An 11,558-nucleotide genomic window follows, 5' to 3' on the forward strand; every position below is an offset into this window, starting at 1 on the left:
ATATAAATCAAGTGTAGTGATATCACGCGACCTTTTCCATGGTTAATTTGAAAACGACTATCGCGTAAGCTTTATAAGGAAATAAAAATTTGAATGGTTAAATGCTTCCTCTCCTAAATCTCAATAAAATTATATTATATTATAATTGAATGTACACACTATTTACATTTTCACGACTCAATCCTTATAATGATAAATTGATCACTATCGACGCATTGGACATACCAGGTTTATATAATTTAGAATAATTTTATCTTACCTGTGAGAGTATTATTTGTTGTTTGTTTTTTGCACAGTGGTGAAGGTGGCCCAGTACTGAATGTATCCCCAGAATCAATAGATAGATTTAGATTTGACGTCATGCAGACGCCAAATGCTATTAGATGTTTATTAAAAGCAGCCAAAATCCTGCAAGATAACCACAGCATGGAAAATGCTTGGAGAGTGTATGAGACGGCACTACAATGCGACCCTGTAAGTATTAAATTTTTTTTTATTATTTACCTATTCGATTTTCACATTATTTACAATTTTATTTAACAAATTACCTGCCTCGATCAGTGTCTCATTCTGATTTCGGTTTATGTTGCTAAATATTATGTTTATATATAAGATTATATACTATTTTTTATCCCATTAAGATTAAGGCATGCCACTATTCTCCTAAGCATTATGTGCAGCAATTTATGTTGATTTTAATATGATAATGTTCTTAGAACTTATAACAAACTTAAATCGAGAGATCGATGTACAATATTCTGGAAGCCATAAACATATATCGATGGCCTAATGTCAATATTCAATATTAATAGAGTTTTTACAAATTGTGCAGGAAGTTAAAAAAACTAAATATTTAATATCTATTCCGTATCTGACTGTTAATAGTTCACACATGTTGTAACTACATAGCATGCCAATAACCCGTAATGTAAAAATGGTGAAGCAAAAGCACATAACGCCTAATATAATAATAAATCCAATTAAATGTAACATATATAAAGATAAACATCCAAATTTGTTATATTACTACTACTATTTTAAATAATTCTATGGTGACATTTTAAAGCTGAATTCAACACACGTCATGCAACACGCTTGACAGCTTAGAGGCAAGATACAGGCTGTTACTAAAATGGCTATATCATTTTTGTTAAAATAACTAGAATTTCGCAGTCGATGGGCAGTATTTTTGTTGTTTTTAGTATATCAAAAAGTCATTTTCGCCACATATGACAGATACGGGGTGTTTACATTAGACCATCGATATAAAAATCCTATTGAAATTTTCTATCTAGTTTTACTTATTATGACATTCACGCCATGATACCAATAATTATAATATTGTCTATTTCCAGGAATCAAGCCGAGTGCAGAGTCAGGCTTTACAATTCTTGAACGCTTTGAATAGTGACAATATGGTAAGCATATATTTCTGTTTTCTTTTCATGAAATGTATGTGTTCATATAGTCACCTTAATACTACAACTAGATAACTTGATTTTCACTTAACATTATTTAGTAAGTTGTTCCCAATTATTAGACAAGCACAATTTTCCATTTTTATTTTAAATAACAATTATAGCCTAGATTGCCAAATCGAAGTTGTCTACTGTCCGACAACAAGATCTCGTCGATAAAGTCGCTGTAGTCGTATATAGAAGACTTCTCAGTGACATACATGTCATGGCGGCAACGCGTGTTTAAATAATGTACAGGCTCTCTTTTTGGTACGACTCTTTTTCTTCTTCACAATAAACAAAAAGTTTACTAATAATAATTTTAATATTTTTCCTGGTCGTTTAAGACATATTTTAATTATAAAAAGCATCAAATTACGTAAATTTATAGATATGTACACCACGGAAGCGTAAAATGAAATGATACATTTTGGGGCTTGTTAGTTCACAGTTTTAACACATGGACAAGAAGTTCTTGTTCAACAGTAGTTGTAGTATTGAGGTGACAATATATTCAAAAGCCTAGTACGGGATAACATCCTCCTTGCCACAAACAATTTATACGATTGCGTATGAAGTTAGTAACACAAACATTTGTTTGCAACTCCATGCATTCCCCACCTGCAAATCTTTCTATCAAATTAAATATAGTTTGGACAGTCATCGCAAAAATAGCGTGCTTTAATTAAGACACTTCACTACTTCCAATAAAATGGTGAAATTTTCCTGCAACATAATTTATCCACACTTGTTTGTTTCTCAATGCATATTTTCTAAAGACACTGCTTTTTGTTTGCTGACAGATATATTATGTAGGTCATAGGAGTAACAACTAAATTATGTATTATCAATATAACATAAGTGTGTATTAGGGCTTTCAATTAATCATAAAGATATACATAGAATAAAACATATATATAAGTAGGTAAATTATATCAAATCACAAACAATGGATTGCTAGACATACTCACATAGGTACACATAGGTATGTACTCTATAAATATAATAAATGGCAAAGCCATAGTGGGTATATAGCGGTAGAGAAGGGTGGAGGTAGGCTGTTAAGATCACCATATACAGTGCACATTAAACTCATTTTTTTTAAATTCATTATTCCTCCCTAAATCAAACTATAATAGATAGAAAATATTTTTCTATCAATAAAATATCGAAAATTTGATTTACTTGCATAATCTTAGATATTCTATAGAGTATATATAGATCAGCAGTTCTCAAACTGGGGTCCGCGGTCCGCAAAGCGGTTTCGGTAGGACCGTGAAAAACGAATGCATATTTATACTATTTATATATTTATAATTATAGCATGCAACATTTCTTGGGTTTTGTATTTGGATTTATCCCAGGTAAGGAAATTAAGTGACTGAACTCCGTTGTTACCCCCTCCACTTTTGTTTAAGCAAAAGTCCCCAAATATTATTGGTACACATTGTAATATTCATTGCCAAGCCTTAATGGTGAAAATCATGCCTGAAGAGTTGAAAAATGTAAAAAAGAAATTCAGCACTTTTTGAAAGTTAAAATTGTTGCGGCAGTTCTGCTCAATTCTTTCACACAAATTTCTAATGGTTTTAAAACGGACATCAAGTTTTCAAAAACAGTAGGTATATTTTATGAAGGTAAAAATATGTATGCATAAAGCGTCAATTACATTGAGCTTCTTTACGAGCTGTTTGTTGGCGAATTTATAATCTGCCTGTAAAGTCACCCAGTGTAATCATCGAAATGTTAGCTTGTTCGATGATTACACTGGGCGACTTTACAGGCAGATTATAAATTCGCCAACAAACAGCTCGTAAAGAAGCTCAATGTAATTGACGCATAAGACACATGTACTCAACTTGAGGAGTTAACCATAAAACCCAAGGAAGTTGTGGATTACCCCCGGCCATCACTATAGATAGATGAATACGCTGTATACGCGTAATCCTTTAAAAAGGGTCGCGCTATTATTTTTATTCTAGGAAATTTCACTAATAGTCAAAAAATATTCGTTTATCTATAAAATATCTAAAATTATGACAATAAATCATACATAATTTTAAATGTTTCATAGATAGAATAATATATTTTATCAATTTTAGTTTGTTGAATGAATTTAATGAATTTTAAAAAAGTAACCAACATCATCTGTAATATGTACTCTTAACTCAACGAAAACAGATAACTATGATTGAAAAAGTGTGTACTATTTTTGTCAGGTCGCCCATAACATCCGTTAATTATTATGATCTGGATTTGACAGAGTTTAATTGAACTTGAAAAACTAACCAGTATCATCAGCAAATTATTTTATTAATTCAATGAAATTTTAGTATGCACTATTTATGTCGAATCTTAACAGCCTACCTCCACCCTTCGCCACTGATAGGAATAGATTGGTGGATTGATTAATATTCAGTGATAATTTGTTGTGGGGTCAAGTTTGGTTTTAACGTTTTAATAACATTATATTACTAATAGTTATGCTACCCTCCAAGTAACCTTGCAATTTCGAATAGATTTTTTTGAATAACAGTCGAACTTGGTTATTACGATCACGGAAATAGCGAGATCTCGAATGTAATGAGGAAACATTCGTTGACATTTTAGATTATGATTTTCTCCATACATTTATTCACTTTTATAACCAGCTACTTTTCGGGTATACCGAGCAAAACTGTTAATGTGTGGATCGTTTAAAAACAACATTTTCGACCCTAAGCAATAAAATCAGACCGGGCAGTTAACTAGACCGTTGCCGCCGGGATCGGATTACGTTTATGACACTAGTTAAGTGTGTAAGTATCTAATTGGTGTTTTAACCGACAACATTGAAAAAGTATCCATGCATATGGTTGAAATTGCATGTAAAAAATCCAAGCTTTGTGAAGTCAGTAGGTACCTCCTAACGCCGGCGGCTCAGTACTTCATTACAATAAACAACTTCTTTTGTAGTTTATGAATGCCATGCTTGTTTCGGGGATTTTTACGATGGTTTTCAGATTTTTTATGTTCTATGCTTAAATAGAACGTGGCGCGAAAAATGTTATATAACAAGTATTGCTTATAACGAGTAAATTCAGTCGGTCCCATCATCCTCATAATAACCAAGTTCGACTGTATTTTGAATTATTTGATGATATCAGCCAATCAGGCGCCTGGTATTTACTAATACACTAATACGGAGTGGGTATTACACACAAATCTTGTCACTGTATAAAATTATTGCAAAGTTAGGTGGAGGATACTACCACCTGTGTGACTTGTTTTTGCACTCATTGGTTAAAATCACAAATTCACAAATGTTACAATGAACCGAAAGAATATATGTACTACCTCATTTGTTCAATGCCTTATTACTTATACAATTAATTATCGGAATTCAAAAGCAAAGTAATACCCGCTTACATGTGCATGGATATACTGTTGACAGTAAGTATTATCGCGGCCATAACAAGAAAATATATGGGTAAACATATATTATCCTGCAGTCCCAAGCTTGCATGCAAACAAAAAATTTTGGAAGCTTCGGAATTTTCATGCGACAGTAGAGATTTTTTGATCTGCGCCTGTGCAGTAGAACGATAGTGGCGAACCTGCCGGCAAGAAAACGAACTATACTGATTTTGAGGTTAATCGATTTTCACTACCCGTCAAATAGTATCATAAAATGACAACATCGCGTCTTGTTTACTCTTGAAGAATGAGATTGGAGAGACAGTCAGCACTTTTATCTATAAACAGTTATTGTCACGATAGTTTAAAATACGCACTATTGCCGCAGTAAATCCATGCACGTGTACAGACACTATTATTCAAAGTAAGCTCAATAATAATTATTGAGCTAATAGCAAATAGTTTTATTATAAATTACAATAATTATTATTGTAATTTATAAGAAAACTATTCGTTTTTCTTAATGTAATTATATTAATTTCTATAATATATTATTATATTAATTGTAGCGCACTATATTATTTGGTTGTCTGGTTGAAATTATAGTTAGTACCTGATGCAATGTTAAACTTTATTGAAACTTTACTATAAAAAGATCTGCGCCAATGGTATAAGTAAATCGTTGGCTTACCATGCAAACCTTCTTTATGTTATAAGTAAATGTTCAGGAGAGAGTTAAAATGTAATATTTAATAAGATAATTAAACAATATTTTCTTTGAATGCAGATCAATATGGATCCCCACGTCTAGAGCGAGAGTCGCCGCTTATCTGGGAGTGGAAGAAGAAGATATATAACCTTTTGAGCATGTGATTCGTCTCAAGCTGCTGCCAAATCTTGTACCTCAATGTCATGTTCTGCCAAATCTTGTACCTCATGTGCCACAGTATTGATAAACGTTCTCTGACAGTGACACTACTTTGTAATAAAAAAATGTAATATAGTATTAAATTGGTAAAATGTGTTAATGGTATTAAATTGCTGTGCCGAAGGGTGGAGGTAAGCTGTTCAGATCAGCCATAAATAATGCACATTAAATTTTTTCAGTCATACGTATTTATTTTCATTGAGATAATACTACAATAAACAAATGGTATTCGTTAGTTTATAAAATTCAACTAAACCCTGCGAAACCAAACAATAATATTAGTCAAAAAATACTCGTCTTTCTATAAAATATCCAAAATTAGGCAATTAAATCATACATAACTTTGGATATTTTATAGATAGAACAATATTTTTTATCTATTATAGTTTAGTTTAGGCAAGGTTTAAACAATTTTAAAAAAATGAACCAACAATATGTGTAATATGTATTCTTAAAACAAATGAGTATGAATAAAAAAGTGTACACAATTTTATCATATCGCCAAAGTATACCAAACTATTATGGTTTGGTTTTGTCAGGGTTTAATTGATTTTTAAAAACTAACCGACACCATCTATAAATTATAGTCTTAGTTCAATAAAAACATATACGTTTGACTGAAAAAGTTTAATGTGCACTATTTATGTAGAATCTTAACAGCCTACATCCACCCTTCGCCACTGATAAATTGATTGTATGTATGAAAAGAATATCATGTGTAGGGATTGCAATACCGAATGAAAATGTCAATACCAGTTTTTCGGTATTTCTTATTGAATACCTGTATTAATACCGATATTTCTTAAACATTAAAAAACAGAAGTAGGTGTTTATCAATAAATAAAGCTAATAAAATCTTTCAAAAATATTATTTTATAGCAAAAACCTATATACCTACATTTATTATGTTGACATTTAAAATATGTATTGATAATAATTGTAGAACTAGTGATTTTTTACAAATAATTTGAATATATTGATAATTTTAACTAAAGCCCTCAAAAGTTCATCAAGTTCAAATAAGTCCGGCTGCAGGAAAAGCTTCTTCAATTCAGCGCTTGTACAGTCATCAATAATTATTATAGTATAATTGAACATTTTTGTCACAGATGTTTTCTATTTCGAAATAATATTATGGTAATTCATCGGGACAATTGTATAAATACTACTTTTTTACTTGTATAAATATATTTGATGAAATTTTTTTTATTACTATTTCACCTCTGTTGGATTGACTCAATATATTTGCATTTTAGCATCACATAACTTATAATTCATTTTCAAAAACGTAAACGAGTGTGCTTTCTTAATACTGAAAATTCCGGTATTTTGGATTCTTAAAACCGGTATTTCAGTATTGATAAATACTGGAATACCAGTTTTAAAATACCGGTATTGCAATCCCTAATCATGTGTTGGCTATTGAAAGGGTTGCATGCTAAAGGTGCTATGTTGTAATTATTAATTATTTAAATATTAAGTGTTAAATTGAATCATCGAGTTTCAAAAAGCACTCTGGAAAGTTTCAAGTAAATCACGAAAAACGGTTGTGCAAACATAATATGAAGGATTAATGTATTCCTTTTTTGTAACTGTCTTCAAATATGTTACTAAGGGTCGTATGTATGAGATTCCCAAATTCTTTATAAGCTATTTAACCGATTTTCCATCATATAGCGTATAGCACTGTTTGTGACGTAAGCAAAATGGCTGCTTAATCTGTCACTTTCAAATGCCAAATGTCACAGCGAAATATTTCTCATGGAGAGATAAGATGGATTTACGTAAGATTACGATAAAATATCTCCGCTAAAAGACTGCAAAAATAGGTACCTACTGCTGTATCTGGCATTAAAATATGCAATTGGAAGCATTCTGCATTCTTCATTATGGTACCTACCTACCTAGTTAATTATTGTAAGATAACTGTAATAAACAAGGCACAACTCTCAAATACACTGGATACATCATTAGTGTCATACGGTGATTGGTATAAATGATAATATTATACAGAGATCATTACATATTATCTAAATCCATTTGCATTTCTGTCATTTATTCTTATTCTGTTTTGACATCTCATAAGTGAAGTGAAGTTAGTCATAATAATATGTATGTATTCAGTATTGCCACCAAATGGAAATGTTTACTGGCAATACTTTATCCTTTCGTACAGTAGAATTATAAAAAAATGTGATAAAATAACTGATAAATTATTTAAAGTTCATAATAATTATTCATTTATAATTATTAAATTTATATGGTACCGTTCGCACACTTTCAGACACATTTACAATTTAAAAATTTTGAATTATTGATCGTGGAATAAAATTTTATAAGATTGCAATTATACGGACACTATGACACATGATGACATCACATTAAACAACGAATTACGTTTGTACTCATGCATACAAACGTGCAGTATATAGCCTATAAGGTTTTTGGGAATCTCATGCATACGACCCTATATGTGATATAACTTTTTCATTTTGTATGCAAATAACTTGTAACACAAAATATATTCGTTAAAATACTGTGCAGAATGGGTTTGAAACTCCTTGTCGAATAGAGTGGATTCTGCATATCACTTTTATGAACATAGTTGTTTTTGGTACTCACTTTGCTAAAACAACATAGTGTTAATATTCGAGTGGCGCGTCATGTGATTTTAAAGAATATAAATTTATTTTGACTGCTTTTCTCATCAAATTGTTGCTAGTGAAGCATTTTGTGAAATTAAACACCAATAATATTTGAAATTTAATTTAATTATACGTTTCATCTTAGTTAGAAGAGAATTCCATTATCCATTATATAAGATTAAAAACGAAAAAATATCAACAGCAAACTAGAGCGATTTACCTCACCGAGTGTAGATTCAGTACTGCGGCCATATTGCATTTTTGTATGAATCGCGACTCCTGATTGGCTGATATCACTTTGAATGCTTTTTGAAACTCAGTTTTCATATGGAGTGGTTTTTGTAAGTAACCCAAATATTTAAAATTATTTCCTGACGAGCTTGAATGCAATTTGAAACTCTCACCCGGATAACTAGATAGATTTTAAGTTAATGAATAAGATGGCATCCACAGGTCATTTTCTTAAAAAATAGCCCAGAATGGTTTTTGAAACTCGATGATTCAATTGTCTATACTGGATATATCTAACTTGTACGTTAGCTTAAGATTCTTAACAAAAACCTGTTGTACAATATTAACCATTTCGCATACGATACGCCTGAAAAGGATAGTTGTGTAAAAATATCATTCATATCTGGTATGTCTGAAACAGATTTTTGAAATTTTGGGTACTAGGTGGTCTGTGCAAAGTTTTTTGTAACATGCGGGCGCATTATGGTCACACAAAAAGTGGGTCCGTATAATATAATATAACCTATGTTTTTCAGAATAACTTTTTCGGACAAAATCATCTGTATTGTAGGTAGGTTTTACAATGAAGAATTGAAACGATATAGGCACTTAAAACAATAATATTCAGTCACAGATAACAATAACTCTTTCGGGATATTCCAAACCCATTTATCAGCTTGCATGTGTACGGATTCCGCAAATGCACTTGTAAGAACAATACTATTGTGTAATATGTCAAAGTTGTTTAAGGGTTTCTTTTGTTTGGACCAAACAATAACATTCTCACTGATTGCCAGATTAATAAGATTTCGTATTTTTTAGTTTTCGAACAGTACCTACTGGTTATGCCCGGACGTTATTTGAATGTGATTTTACGTACATTAAATCTCGCAAGATGAGTAAATATTCAATTATTACGATAAATTACTTATTCATAACTAGCAGAGTCAGCTGGCGGTCGCCAGTCTGTCTCGCTAGGTCTTGCACGGGCACAATATAGGTAAGTTCCATTCTAATATCTGGTGTGGCAACGTGCCTGTTCCTGCACTTTGACTTCGTTGCAGCATAAAAAGAAAATCCTTCATCCCGCATAAATAGGTTGTAGAAAATTAAGTAAAATAATAATAGCTTGTTTTGACAAACTCGCCCAGATATTATTTAAAGGCTAATCTTTGTATTTTTGTTTCAAATCAGAGTCATTTTTCATCAATCAGATTTTCATGCTTTTTTCACTTGTGCTTAAATTGAAAATGGATTCCGAAACCAGGAATCGTCCTTACTAGTTTTCGGAAAATATTGCAAAAGATTTGTTTTCAAGTTACGTAGGTGTTCTAAAAATACTTTGGAAACTTATTCATCTACTTTGAAATTTAATTCATTCAAATATTCATGTAAGACAGGAAAACAATCAAAATTGTTAGATTTTCCACTGATAAAATCCAAAATTGTATTTTATATCAAAAGATGCAATTTTATCTCTTCTATTAAAAATTGTAATATTTTTTCCTTGTAATTTGTAATGATAAGCTAAGTAATTTAAAGTTAGTTAGTTAATGTAAAGACAAGTTAAGTTAAGTAAAAATATCTGCCAGATATTGCACCATGGAATACACCAGATATACACAGAATCCACCATGGGTGTATTATTAGTTTTTTATACTTACAATTACTTATAAGTACAATACAATACAACTACTTATTTTTGTGTTTTATTTTAATTACCTACCTAATAAAATGTTTTCCTAATTCCCACCAATAAATGCTGTTTTTATAGTTACCATTAAGCGCAGTTCATAATATTAAGTACTTATAAAAATCATCAATTATCAATACTTAGTGCCGAGCCACACCGGGCGACTCTGGTCTCAAGACCAGACCGATGCATGCAGTTATATGGACCATGCCACACCTGGTCGTCCAGTAATAAAGTCGGGCGATTAGTAAAATCTCGTTCTTGCGCTCGGTCTGGTCTCGCAGTCTCTCTGGTCGGGCGACCGGTGGCGATGTATGAAAACATATAGCTATGTATTGAGTGCTGCCACACCGGGCGATTAGTCGTGGGCAGCCACGTCATTATATTTATTATATTTTGCATACTTGCGTAGGTACGTACATTCATTATTATTATTTATTGACTGCCTTGGTCGCCTGCAAGTCGCCGGTAGCCACGCTGCGGAGAGAACGTATTTTTTTTTGCTTACTTGCGTGTACATTCATTATTATTTTTATTATTGACTGCCTCTCTGGTCGCCCGAGTAAACCGCACTAGGAGACCAGTTGCGCGACTGGTCTCGAGACCAGAGTTGCCCGGTGTGGCTCGGCTCTTACATGATATCTATATTACACAAGGAATTATGAATCTGGATCTTGGTAAAATAAGTACCAATATCAAAATTTGCCAATACTAAGTTAAGTGTTGAAAAGTTCTTAAAAATGTTCAAAAATTGCATTATTTTTTAGTCTTTTCCAAATTATTTAAGTACTTGTATTAAAAACAACATAAAAATCTATAGTGCATATTATTATTTAAATTATCAATTAATGACTTTGAAAGGCATTAAAGAATCATTTGTACTGGAAAAAATGACATATCCACATAACCACTTCTTTTACGAAGGTAAAGATAATTATATAATATTACTAGCTGACCCGGCAAACGTTGTTCTGCCATGTAAATTATTTCTAGTGAATATTTTGGTTGTTAAATAAAAAATAACGAATGTATCGTAAGTGTGTGGGGATGGGATCTATGACAGAAAGAGGAATAGAGCGCTGTAGACGATGACCGCCGATAAAAACAAAAAAACATCAACCATTCATTTTCTCAATTCAAAATGAGTAATGATGTTCATAATGAATGAATTACCTGTGACAGGATCTCGTTATTTAATGTTTATGCAA

The 11,558-nt window shown here is 31.6% G+C and overlaps 1 long non-coding RNA gene across 1 annotated transcript; it reads left to right on the forward strand.

Moving 5' to 3' along the window:
• Window positions 1–298: 298 nt before the first annotated feature.
• Window positions 299–6,839, forward strand: LOC147079874 (uncharacterized). The gene is made up of 3 exons (XR_015070763.1): window positions 299–474; window positions 1,356–1,418; window positions 5,641–6,839. It is a non-coding gene; the product is annotated as an uncharacterized LOC147079874 (long non-coding RNA).
• Window positions 6,840–11,558: the final 4,719 nt, after the last annotated feature.

This window comes from Rhyacophila brunnea, unplaced genomic scaffold (genome assembly GCF_057557595.1).
Source record: "Rhyacophila brunnea isolate RB1 unplaced genomic scaffold, BYU_Rbru_1.0 scaffold_1, whole genome shotgun sequence".
Classification (NCBI taxonomy): Eukaryota; Metazoa; Arthropoda; class Insecta; order Trichoptera; family Rhyacophilidae; genus Rhyacophila; species Rhyacophila brunnea.